At 44.3% G+C, this 14039-nt stretch overlaps 1 protein-coding gene and 1 pseudogene across 1 annotated transcript in view; one reads left to right on the forward strand and one right to left on the reverse strand.

The window, feature by feature from the left end:
• UBE2E2 (ubiquitin conjugating enzyme E2 E2) overlaps positions 1 to 14039 on the reverse strand; it is a 359643-nt gene that overhangs the window by 307172 nt on the left and 38432 nt on the right. The window lies entirely within an intron of this gene.
• On the forward strand, positions 1843 to 2327 carry LOC138430909 (large ribosomal subunit protein P1 pseudogene; annotated as a pseudogene).

Consider the following 14039-nt stretch of genomic DNA (forward strand, 5'->3'; position numbering starts at 1 on the left):
TGCTTATAAGTCAAAAGCATTGTCCCTACGGGAGGTTAGATTCATTTTTAGAAAACCACCACCAAAAGAAATGTGATTGTTAAAATCAACATAAGCATCTGGGTTTTGGTAGCTTCACTGTCATTATTAATAAGAAATACTGTAGAAAGGCAAAGTTCTTTAAAAATGGCCATTCAAAAGCAGTACATTAATAGGTGACTTTTTTCAATAGACCACGAATCAGCTTAAGTTGTTTTTCTTTTTACTATCACTACTCACCCCACTCACAGCAAGACCATTTCCAGGGCCGTGAGTCACCCTCTCTCGCGCTCCAGTCTGCCCTGCGGTGACGTCTCCCCCTCTCGCCTGCTAGCCATCCTCTCTGCTCCCCGGTGCGGCACCGACCGCTCGGCCCCTGCCTCCTGTTCGCGTGTCAGCCCACGGCCTCATCTCCAGGGTGTTCGATTACACGCTCTAATCTCTCTCCTGCAGTTGCCAGCCTGTCCTGCCGACACCCCGGCCGTCCCTGTGCTGGGCTCAGCCTCCTTTATCAGCGTAATTAAAGCATAATTTACAGAGCAATCACATGGTTATGTATGCACTGTCGGCTCTTCTCATTAACCTTTTCTTTTCAAATCCATTTCTAACACTCATTTCTCCTTGGAAGGGATTTTTGTTTTTAATGGCAGTGGCTGAACACGGGAGGGAAGCGGATCTCAATAAAGAAAAGCAAAAACACAGAATATAAGGAGTCATATCAGGGGAAGATGACTTTCTGATTATCAATCTTATAGTCCTGGAGGATGAAGAAAGATGAGGTGAACGCCAGTCTGTATATACATGTTTTCTACAAAATACTGATACTTTCTCCAAATTAAAAATAGATGAAAGTGACAGTGCCACGTTTAGTAGTAGATACTGAGTATTTTTTGGCTTCAAATGTACCTTGAAGCTAAAAACAAAAAATAAGAAGCCAGAAGAGAGTCCTAACACGTAAACTTTCCTTCCCTTCAGCAGGGTAAGGCACAGCAGCGCTGTGCCGTCCAGGACTCCCCTCGGGAGCCGGGCGCTCAGGCAGGAGCCGCAGCACGGGACCTGGGCTCGGGCCGGGCCGCCGCCGGGGCAGGGGACAGGGCGTCCGGCCCCGACAGAGGAGGGCAGGGTGGGCACGGCCGCCAAGATGGGTCTTGGCCAGAGTCGGGCGCAGTGTTGCCACTGCGTCCACTCCGCTGAGAGGACAGTGGGACCGGGAGAGCTCTGGCCCGGCCTCTCCTGAAAGATGGAGACACACAGAGGCTCCGGGGCTCAGGACTCACCCACCACTCTCCCAGAGCCGCGACCCCCCGGAGGAAAGGCCCATCCAAACACCATCCCGAGGGAAACGGAGAAACAACTAACTCACCGCCACTTTCTACCTGATTCACAGCTGCCAGATAGATAGATGTCTGCTCTTTTTAAAGTGCCTGACTGCAAGGAGATCCAGCCAGTCCGTTCTGAAGGAGATCAGCCCTGAGATTTCTTGGAAGGACTGATGCTGAAGCTGAAGCTCCAGTACTTTGGCCACCGCATGCGAAGAGTTGACTCATTGGAAAAGACTCTGATGCTGGGAGGGATTGGGGGCAGGAGGAGAAGGGGACGACAGAGGATGAGATGGCTGGATGGCATCACTGACTCGATGGATAAGAGTCTCTGTGAACTCCCGGAGCTGGTGATGGACAGGGAGGCCTGGCGTGCTGCGATTCATGGGGTTTCAAAGAGTCGGACACGACTAAGCGACTGAACTGAACTGAACTGATGTTCTATCAAAACATGCAGATGCGCTCTTTCCTCCGCTGCCGCTAAGGTGCTCGGTTCTTCTGAGGAAGCTAAGGCCGTTTCGGGGTGAGGCCCTCACTTCATCCGGCGACTAGCACCGCGCCCGGCAGCCCCCACCTAGCACTCGCCCGCACCATGGCCTCCGTCTCGGAGCTCGCTTGTATCTACTCTGCCCTCATTCTGCACGACGATGAGGTGACGGTCATGGAGGATAAGATCAATGCCCTCATTAAAGCAGCCGGTGTAAATGTTGAGCCTTTCTGGCCAGGTTTGTTTGCAAAGGCCTTGGCCAGTGTCAACATCGGGAGCCTCATCTGCGATGTGGGGGCTGGTGGACCTGCCCCAGGCGGTGCTGCCCCAGCAGGAGGCCCTGCCCCCTCCACTGCTGCTGCCCCAGCTGAGGAGAAGAAAGGAGAAGCAAAGAAAGAAGAATCTGGAGAGTCTGATGATGACATGGGCTTTGGTCTTTTTGACTAAACCTTCTTGGTAACACATTGAATAAAAAGCTGAGCTGTTAAAAAAAAAAAAAAAAACATGCAGATGCGTTAGCAGAACTGAAATACACTGCGTATTACTCAGGCTAGACCAGATACCATGGTAGCAACCTCTGGAGGAATGACGTGGACCACAATAAGGAGAAAGTGGCTCTGGGGTGGTGTCAGGGTCTGAGAGTGTGTGTGTGTTTACATGTACGAGCCTTAGAACAAGTATCTAAAGATTCTAAGTAAACAACTAAATATCAAAGCAATATCTAATGCACGGCATTAAAGAACTCTGATCAAAACAGGCAGCCAGGCACTGACCTAGTTTACTAATAACATTATTATGGAGAATTTACTTACACCACTAATTCCAAAAGGAGTTTGTTAACTGCTTTAAAAGAAACTGACGTTAACCTCAACAAATCATACTTTTCTCACTTTTTGGAGTCTGTAACTAAGAACTAAAATGCTCTTGGATAAAATAACATTTCCTTCAGGAATATAGTTTACACTAACTTGTTTCTTGTCCAAGAAGTTATTTTAGTGTATATTACTAATAAAAATGCAGAGAGGCACATACATCCAGTTATGGAATATGTTTTAAAATAAAAGACTAATAAAAACAGTAATATAAGTCTCCAAGCATTCAACATGTAGCTAAAATAAACAATTATCATATTAATTAGAAATTATTATAAATGCAATCCTATTCATTTTAGCAAAGTATTTACCATACTTGGGCTTCCCTTGTGGCTCAGCTGGTAAGAAATCCTCCTGCAGTGCAGGAGACCTGGGTTTGATCCCTGGGTTGGGAAGATCCCCTGGAGAAGGGAAAGGCTACCCACTCCAGTATTCCGGCCTGCAGAATTCCGTGGACTGTGTAGTCCACGGGGTCGCAAAGAGTTGGACACAACTGAGCGCCTTTCACTTCATTTACCGTGCACACTGCAGGCGCACATATACAAACAGAACTCTGTGACCTAAAATTTATAAGAACAAAAGGAAGATCAGGTGGCATGGTTCCCATGACAGTTCTGCTCCTAAGAGCAGACAGACAGAAGGACCTCCACGGCTGCCTCACACGGTAAGGGCGGGCAGCGTCTCTGGCTCTTCCTGAATTAACTTCAAAGCCTGGTCTGGGAAAGTAAGTTTAATAACAAGTACTCTCAAAAGCTGTTGTGCTTTAGTGTCTCATCCACAGCTCCTGGGAAATTTACCCAACACTAAAACAGTTTAGATGAAAAGAAACTAACTCTGCTGAAAGTGAAGACAAAGACCCTATTTGTGATTAAAAAAAATAAAAAAGGATTCAGAAGCTCATACTTCTGTGAGACAGAAAACGGAGCGCTCCAAGACCTACCCACCACTTCCCACCAAGACCGCATCCATTATTTGGGAACGTCATTTCTCCCATTTGGGAACATGTATTTCTCAACTCTCTTTCCTTGCCTCCCTGAATTCCTAATTTTTGCTTTCTGCTCATGTAACATATCATTAATTAATAGGAAACTTTTACCTTTTAAACTGTGCTGTTTAAAATTAAACAAAAGCCACCGCTTAAACTGTCCTTACCGTCTCCCAACAAACTGCTCTGGATGTGTCAAAGGTGGCCAAGTCACGTGAGATCACAGACTACCTAGGCAGCGCTGGCTTAACCCTCTCACCACCAAACTTCTTCTAAACGTGGTCATACATTTACTGACAGATGATGCACGTGCAAAAATGCCTCAAAGAAACCAGCAGAGCCGCCCGCGCCCCTTTAATAATCGTCTGCACCTGCGCTTCCAGACTGCGCTCCTCCTCGCTCCCACCTGCCCCCGACCTGCCACTCAGCCCTCAAGCCAGGCTCCCACACAGCCTCCCAGCAAGTCCTCCCGGGGCACTCTTGAGCTGCCTTTCCAGGCAGAATCAGAGCCCCCTTCCCCTCCTGTAGTCCTACAACACCTGATGGTGTCCTTTAGAACAACAAACACCACACTGTCTGGAGTCAGGACTTCGTGAAAGGAATTTTAATGAAGCCCCCCAAAATCCTGGTGAACAAATTTAAACCAATATACTGGATTTTAGTTAACGCTCGTTCCCCACGCTGGACCACGTGTTCCCTGAGAACAGAGCCAGCTTCACCTCTGTACACTCAGTCACCTGCACAGCCCAGCAGCGGCCAGCTTCTCCAGTACTGGCTGCCAAATCTCCTTTCATGGACCCCAGGCACCCACTTATTCACAACTCCAGAAACACCTGGCAACCTGAGTCCCTTAAACCCAGGATGTTCCTGGGCCTTTACTCACGTTAGTCCATGTTCCTTCCTTTCAGTCATTTCACAGATCCTCTGCCGCCTTCCAAGGATCCATGAAAAAAAAAAACCGCTTAATTCATGACCTTCTATCATCCTCCAAAGCTCACAGCCTGTCTTAACCTTTGGGACGTCTTCCCTGCATCCCTCAGTCAAAATTCCCTCTTTCCCATGGTTTCAAGTCATTCTTAATGTAAACACTGGTGGAAGCATTTAACAAAGTGTGACTGAGAGCAGGGTCTACTCAGATACAAAGCTCCCAGGGAGCTGTGTCCACATCCTTCATTCATCCTCACCCCCAAATACATGCCTAGGAGAATTTATAAGTGTTCCACAACTGTATTTAAATCAATGCTTAGCTGACTATTCGCAGCACAACAGTACAGGCTGTAACTTAATGGTTCTACCATCAAGATGTGAACAAAAGAAACAGTATCTCATTGATAGTTTTAGATTCTTAGACATTTTCAATGCCTCTAAAAATTCAGTTTATTTCATTAAGAAATATTAACTTTTAAGGTTCATCTGACTTTACAAGAATCCAGTAGGTACAAAACTGAATTTCAAGAGTCTTCCCAGAGCACTTAAGTTTCTCTCATGAAAATAACATATTTTTTTTATTATAGTTCTATCCCAATAGACTAGCAGTTCCTCGAGAACAAGAACTAAACTGTCCTTAAAATATAAATCTACATGTAATTTAATTAGTAAAACACTATTTCAGAGAGGCCAGAAGGGAGGAAAGGAGAGCATCTGTAACCTCATTACTTGAACCCAAATTAATTAATTTATTAGAAATTAAATTGTCTTTGTTTCCTTTCAAATATTTAAAATATGTGTATTTTATAAACTTATCGTTTACAACACAGAGCGTCATCTCCTCCTTTTCGCATGCACCCTTTCATGTTGTTACATAGTTTGCCCGCTGGTTTTTACTGGATACACAACCATCGGAAGGATGACCTTTAGCTGTTTCCTTTCACATGACACTGTTTGCTTTCACATTTCACTGCTGCACATCACGGTCCTTATTTTTAACTGTTTTCCATAAGCGAGGGTCCCTTATGTTAAATTACTAAATCAAAGGTTATGAACATTCCTCTTCCTGCTGACACACAGTCAACATGTTCTCAGTTAGAGCTACATATTCCTCTTCGTTTCATTTTCTTTTACATTTAACCCTCGAGCCAATGGGTAAGAAGTATGTGTCATCTCTGCCAGCTCCCACAAACCTACTTCAGAACCATTCACATGCCATTCACATTCAATAAATGCTCAAATACTCCTCACTGAGAGACCAAGTGTGGAAAATATTACCCATTATTATAATCTTACCAGTGTCTTTACAGGCTAGCCAATCAATATGAACACAAAAGCAGAGCACACTTCATAAAGGAGAACGAGACAATGCCGCAGACCTGCCCTTGCGACTGCGGGCATATACATCACAGTGCTTAAGAAGATCTGTTTTTGTTGGCACACCAAATTTTAGTGTGTGCGGTTAAGTCCTACAAATTCTTTCTCCACATACCAAGCCTGCAGAGTAGCAAGCTGGATGGCAGTGTGGGATTCATTGTCCTCAGGCTTCAATCCTGGATCTCTGTTACTCACAGGGTTCTATGACCGGGGAGTGAAGAACTATTGAGTAATTTATTATAATCCACACCATAACTTACACTTCTGTACAATTCACAGACACAATCGCTTTTATTATGACACTTTGGTAGTGGTATTTTTACTGTCAGTCATCAACTCTTCAGGAGAAAAGTATGTATTTACATATAACTTATAGATTTAAACAACCAAGACATCGCTTAGTGAAAAGCAGATGGCTCTACTCCCTTTTTCCAACTTGAGTAAATGTAATTTTATTTTGTTGCAAAAGAACACTCAAGTAGACCAGAAAGCCGCTATAATCTAAAGCATAATCCATGTGCCCCTTGGATTACAGCACGTTTCTGCAGAGCGCCTGTCAGTATGATCTGCACTTGAGAAACTAGTAACACGCTTAGAGTGACGGCTGTGGAAACTAACCGAGAAGGGAGGTCGGCAGCACAGGCTTTATTTTCCTCCGATGGATACAACTTTTACCTATAAATGTACAGGTCTAGCTAAAAATGGCTAGTAACCCTACCCTATGTATTTTGAGAGTTGTTTCTCCTAAAATAGAAACAGTCCAGAAAAATTATTAGAATGGCTAGAGTGTTTTCTGTTTGCCCACAAAACAAAGGAAGAAGATGAAGGAATATTGTTTACATGTATAGAGTTTGGCTATACATGTAATGGCTTAAAATGTTAATTCAAAATATAAATTAATTCATCGTTTTACAAATAATTTACTATTCCCTGTTTAAGGGACTAGTAAAGGCAGTACGACAGGGCTGTCTGCTGTCACTCTGTCGGTTTAACCTATACACTGAGCACATCATGAGAAATGCCGGGCTGCGTTGAGTGACGAGCTGGAACCAAGACAGGCAGGAGAAACATCAACAACTTCAGACGTGCAGATGATACCACTCTAATGGCAGAAAGCGAAGAGGAACTAAAGAGCCTCCTGACGAGGGGGAAGGAGGAGAGTGTAAGGGCCGGCTTAAAACTGAATATTAAAAACTTAAGACCCTGGCATCAGCCCCATCACTTCATGGCAAATAGAAGGGGAAGAGGTGGAAGTGGTGACAGAGCCCCTCTCCTTGGGCTCAGAACCACAGAGGACAGCGGCAGCCATGGAATCAGAAGATGACTGCTTCTCAGCAGGAAAGCGACGACAAACCCAGAGAGTGTGTTGAAAAGCAGAGACACTACTCTGTTGACAACGGCTCATATAGTCAAGGCTGTGGTCTTCCCAGTGGTCATGTGCAGCTGTGAGAGCTGGATGGTAAAGAAGGCAGAGCGCCAAAGAACTGATGCCTGCAAACCGTGGTGCTGGAGGAGACTCCTGAGAGTCCTTCGGAGAGCAAGGAGACCAAACCAGTCAATCTTAAGGGAAATTAACGCTGAATAGTTGGAAAGACTGATGCTGAAGCTGAAGCTCCAGTATTTTGGTCACTTGATGTGAAGAGCCGACTCACTGGAAACGTCCCTGATGCTGGAAAAGGTTGAGGGCAGGAGAAGGGGACATCAGAGGATGAGAGGGCTAGACGGCATCACTGATGCAATGGGCATGAACTTGGGCAAACTCCAGAAGATGGTAAGGGACAGGGAGGCCTGGCGTGCTGCAGTCCATGGGGGTCACAAGGAGTTGGACACGACTGGGCTACTGAACAACAACATTTAAGGCAATAAATTTAAGAGGGAAAAGCTCCTTTAAAAGAAAATAAATGTAGTAGGCACATGATTTGCATGAATACAGCAACCATTCTTTAAGCTCCTAAGACTGTCTTTTAAAACTACAGAGAACTGGTTGATAAAATTAACTTGTCAGAGAATTTTCTGACAAAATTGAGAAACAGGATAATGATCTGAATGTACAGGTATGATTTACAATCAACCTACTGCCAAAAAGGTTATAAGCAGCTTGTAGCAAGAGAGTTTGTGAGACCATTAAAGTATAAAATGAATAGCCAGTCCAGAGAATAATGGTTCCTCACCTTTGGGGGCGGGGGTAGAGGTCACTGAAATTTTGATAAAAGCCAAGGAAATTCCCCAAGTTCCCAGGTGAACACACAAATAATTTTTCCTATCATTTCAAAGGGGTTCATGAACTCCCTGAAGCTGATACATAGAGGATGGTTTAAAACCTCCAGCCACAATGAGCTAGAGGAGAAATTTACCCCATCAAAAGCCTAGGTTAATAAAGGTACTGTAATTAAAATAACTGTAACTCCAAGCTCCCTTGCAGCCAAAGCAAATATTAATAGAAAGCACAACAGAAATAATTCTCAGCAGCTGACGGAAGGAACGTGCCAGTCTGCCAGAGAATTTCACTCTGAAACCAAATCCCTGAAAAATCTGTCATGTGAGTTCTTATAAAAGGATGGCGGAAGATCTGAACAGACCATGTCACGGGAGACGCAGATGAAGAAATATTTACCATATAACTGCATTTAAAAAGACTGGTAAGATATTAGGGAATGGTACTAAAATATAGAACTAACCAGCTTTCTGATAACCTAATTTGATACAAGGTAGAAATGAGGTGATGTCACCACTCTCCAGCTTCATGTTCATTAGAGCCTCTGATACAAAATGAGAAAATTTTCACTGAGTCTAGACCTAGTCTAGACAGCATATTAAAAAGCAGAGACATTACTTTGCCATCAAAGGTCCGTCTAGTCAAAGCTATGGTTTTTCCAGTAGTCGTGTATGGATGTGAGAGTTGGACTATAAAGAAAGCTGAGCACCAAAGAACTGATGCTTTTGAACTGTGGTGTTGGAGAAGACTCTTCAGAATCCCTTGGACTGCAAGGAGATCCAACCAGTCCATCCTAAAGGAAATCAGTCCTGAATATTCACTGGAAGGACCAATGCTGACGCTAAAGCTTCAATATTTTGGCCACCTGATGCGAACAGCCAACTCACTGGAAAAGACCCTGATGCCAGGAAAGAAGGCGGGAGGAGAAGGGGACGACAGAGGATGAAATGGTTGGATGGCATCTCTGATTCTACGGTCCTGAGTTTGATGCTCCAGGAGACGGTGAAGGACAGGGAGGCCTGGCGTGCTGCCATCCATGGGGTCACAGAGTCAGACAGGACTGAGCGCCTGAAAGAAGACAGTAAGGCCTGGTCTAGACCCAAAAGTAGGCACTTTTCACACTGAAGTGGACATCTGAGACCTTCAGTTAATACAAGCTCCCAAACGGGGTCTCTTGACCCACTCAGAACTGTGAAGATTAGGCAGAGTTGGCAGGGTCTGACATTTGTCTTACCAGCTATTATACAACCGTTCAGGAATATATATATTTACAATTTACTTAACATGACAGGCTGTAGATGTAACTATAAATATAGGCCATAAGTCTGAAATGGTTTAGAAATGTTATGCTGATGAAAAAATAATTAAAAACTGAAAACAAATTAATACTTAAGATTAAAAAAAGAATACATATATTTAAAACCTTAGGTTACTGTAGAAGCCTTTTTAACTCAAGCCAGATCTAATTAAAATGATCTGATTCTTACTTAATGTAGACATTTACTGTCAAGGCCACTACAATCCCTAATCTCAGCTAATTTGTCTGTATCTATCCTGAATCAATCTCTTGCTTCCCACTTTTTCTCTCTGGTCAAAGTTTTAAGGAGTTGGAAAATATATTCAGTTCAGTTCAGTCACTCAGTCGCGTCCAATTTTTTGCGACCCCACGAACTGCAGCACGCCAGGTTTCCCTGTCCATGACCAACTCCCGGACCTTGCTCAAACTCATGTCCACTGAGTCAATGATGCCATCCAACCATCTCATCCTCTGTCGTCCCGTTCTCCTCCTGTCTTCAATCTTTCCCAGCATCAAGGAAAATATACTAAGCAGTTTTTAATGAAAACAGATTGATTAAAGACTTATTTCTCTATGAGTATCTCACTGAATGTCCAGGATTTTTCAAAGCCATTTGCTCTCAAATGCCTCAATTTGGCTTCAGCTCTGTTGGTAGAGTTAATCTTTAATTCACGTAAAATTAGAGCAAAATCACACCTTACTCCAGAATTAGATTCTAAAGCCATCATATGAGGAAAAAATTGCACACAGTCAAAAAATTACCTCGGAGTACCTCCTTATACCAGAAAGAAATGGCAACCCACTCCAGTATTCTTGCCTGCAAAATCCCATGGACAGAGGAGCCTGGCAGGCTACAGTTCATGGGGTCGCAGAGAGTCAGACAGGACTGAGCAGCTAAACCACCACCACCACCTCCTTAAACCAGCCGGTGAAGTGACGACCTCCAGTTGGGCCAGCACAGCCCGCTGGGGGCACTGCTCAGGCACTGCTCATCCTGCTGAGGACGGATGAAGGGAAGGGCATCTCTCCCCTCCACTGAGAGCCACACTCGCACTGACGGGAAGGCAGCGAAGGCCCACACGCTCTCACCCACTTGCCTTAAAACAGCGCTTCCCCCAAGCATGCTCTCTTCTTCCAGGGAGATTAAGTATGAACACCTGAATTAACAAAAGTTAAATATGACACAATGATGTGAGATAATGTTTGCACTAAAAATTCTTAAAGTATCAATAGTTCTGATGCCATACAACTCCAATGTTTCTAACTTAGCCATATAATGTGGCACTTTTTTTTTTATGGTTTCCATATACAAACTGGTCAGGAGATGTTTTTGTGCTGAATGTTCTAAACTTTCAATATTCCACTTAGCTGACAGAAATTCAGATTGTGAGGAACAATTTCAAATTTCACCTGGTCCCCTTAACCCTTCCTTCAGTCAGGGATTATAGTATAAAATTAAGCTGAAGTCTTAAGGAAACTCCACACAGAAATTCCTTTCCTTTCTATAAAAGTGAGAGGAACGGCAGTGAGGATCTGGGGTAATTCGCATCACGCTGCCTGGTAAGCATTCCCGCATCTGAAAATGGAATAGATGCCTGTCATTGACCATCACCTGATGGAATCATCTACAGAAATGCGTGAGGGCAGGCCACATCCGGTCAATCAGTGATCGCCCTGCAGATGGAAGAGAATGTATTAACCGCACACACACATACACACACACACACACACACACACACGGCAATATGATCTGTGCTTCTGCAATACAGAGAAAAAAGAACAAAGTCTGTAAGAATTGGGAACCGGAGAAAAGCACACTTGCCTGGCATAGGCAATGGGCTCTTCTGAAGCTTTATGTTAATCAAACGCTTTGCACGGCAATACTATTCTTTTAAAATGTAACACTAAGACTTTCACAACCTACAGTTTTACGGTTGCTATTCAGGCACAATGGAAAACCAAACTGAATTTACTAGTGACTTTTCACAAGTTATTGTACCTCTTTGTAAAGGGGGGAGAGGGGAGGAAGAGTATATGTCAGCAGAATTGTTTTATAAGCTAATTTCTGGGAGAGAGCTGAGATGGGAAGTGCCTTTGCAAAGGAGCTTCTATGTTCAACTCACTGTTGTGAAGATGCCTTCCCAATACCCTGGAAGAATTCTTCCTCTTCAGGCCTAAACATCTCTGCCTAAAAGATTACAGACCCACAGATGTAAGTAATACACAACCAGGTTACTCTCCGATTTAAACATCAGACAGTAAAGAACAAGATAACACAACACCAGGATGATGACGTGTAAGACTGAGGCGCACACTCACCGACACCGCCCACCCTGGCCAGACACCACAGTAACCATCTGCCCGAGCTGCTTTAGCACAGGAGGTCCTGGTGAGGAGCAGGGAACTAATAAGCCTCCACCAACCAGAAGAGCTCGGGATAGGCCAAAGGAGACACCACCTGTCAGACCACCTCCCAGAATCCTTCTCTCTGGCGTCCATCTTGGCTGAACAAGGCGTGCGCCACCAGGAAGGACTCTCCATCAGAATGACTGGCTAAAGACCATCCGGAAACTAATCCCAGCACCATAAAACCCGAGGCTGCCAGCCGTCAGACAGGGCAGTTCTCCTGGGTTCCCTCACCCTCCTGCTTTCCGCCGGGCGCCCTTTCCCAATAAAATCTCTTGCTTTGTCAGCACATGTGTCTCCTTGGACAATTCATTTCCGAGTGTTAGACAAGAGCCCAGTTTTAGGCCCTGGAAGGCCCTTTCCTACAAGAAAACTAGTCTAGTTTCATAATATTTCAGCAATTAAAAAATTATTTTTTTTTTGGTATTCTTCGGGAAGTGGCTTTTTGAAAAATGGAAAAAAGAGTAAGTCTAGAAAGTCTCCACTGTGGTTACCTCACTTAACAGCAGTGACTGAACACCTACTAAGTGCCAGGCAGTGACCCAGGTGCGCTGCCACGCCCTCTCACGTAATTCTTGGGCAAGATATATGCCCCTATGGTTTTAGAAGGTTTAATGAGGTGCCTCATCTTTAACTGATTACATAACCAGGTAGTCTATGCTCAAAGTATATGTCATTGTCTATTTTCAACAACTGGAAGCGTCTTGTTACCCTTTTGAGTTCTGTCCTTTTGTTTATTCACTGAGCCATCCGTCTATCCATAACTGCCCAACAAGATCTACGTATGTAAATTCTCAAAGACAGTATCTGTACTTAAAGAAGCATGGTTCTTCCTTACCTGAGAAAGGTTCAAGAGGGAACAAAACCAACCATTTAGCAGATCTAATGAAAAGTTTAAGGTGCTCAGGTAACAGATATGCAAGTGTCCTTTAAAACTATAAAGTGCCTTTCTAATGCAATATATTATTACTGAACAAAACTACTTGCTTCCTCTGACGACTTGAGTCCCTCATGCTATTATTATGAATATCAAGAGTCCCTTTCGAACCTGGATTGCTACTTTCAGGAACCAAGTAAGGCCTATCCAATTCCTTCTTTGATAAGTTCAGTTGTGAGCATTTCACTGAAGACATCCAACACCGTGCCAATCTACTCAAGTCTGAAGAAATTATGTCCTTTGAGGGTTCGGAGAAGGCAGTGGCAACCCACTCCAGTGTTCTTGCCTGGAGAATCCCAGGAACAGGGGGTCCTGGTGGGCTGCTGTCTATGGGGTCACACAGAGTCAGACACGACTGAAGCGACTTAGCAACAGCAGCAGCAGCAGCCATTTATTATGGTTTAGTGGAAAGAATGTGGGATTTTAAATTGGGATTTGAATTCTGGCTTCATGTGAGTTTCAACAACGTAAGCTCTCTGGGACTCAGTCTCCACAACAGCCCAAACAGGGTGCAGACACCCCGAGACAGACGCTACGCGGGTTAACTGAGAAAGAACGGTGCTCAGCACAGTCACATGTGAGGACTCAGCGTTTCCCTTGCACCTCTTTTAGAACAATGTACAACCTATTCAGCAGTACCAGTTATATTTCCTCTGTTACCAGACAGTAAATACTCTGTAGGGTTTTTTGTTATTTTTTCATTTAGGACCCTCCATTCTCATGTAAATAGAACTGTGATCTCAGTATCTTTCACAATCTTAACTTTCTTTGTTGTGTATCCCCACAGTGCCTTGTGGGGATATTGGCTAAGCACATTTAACAGACCATAATAAGTAGGCCCAAAGGGTATTTTCATTGTTCCTATTACCTGAAAAATGTAAGCCCGTGCTTCCAAATCTACGAGCTGCCCACTGAAGGCACTACTGCAGCCAGGCAGCCTCCCATGCCACTGCCCCGCTCTTGCCTTCTGTGTGCCCTCCTCTCTGAAGCACCGCTCTCCTACTCAGCTGTGACAGACAAACTTTGTACAGTTAACTATGCTGGCGCATCAGCAATAAAAAATGGGCCCTCTTCCACGCTGACTGTAAAAATCTCCATTAAGGAGGCTAATGAACACTAATTCTGAGAAGGAGACACAGTCATGTGACTTGTTAAAAGGGAGACCGTGTATTAGGAAACAAGATTTCCACAAAGCTAAA

This window comes from Ovis canadensis, chromosome 26 (assembly GCF_042477335.2).
Source record: "Ovis canadensis isolate MfBH-ARS-UI-01 breed Bighorn chromosome 26, ARS-UI_OviCan_v2, whole genome shotgun sequence".
In the NCBI taxonomy this organism is placed as follows: domain Eukaryota; kingdom Metazoa; phylum Chordata; class Mammalia; order Artiodactyla; family Bovidae; genus Ovis; species Ovis canadensis.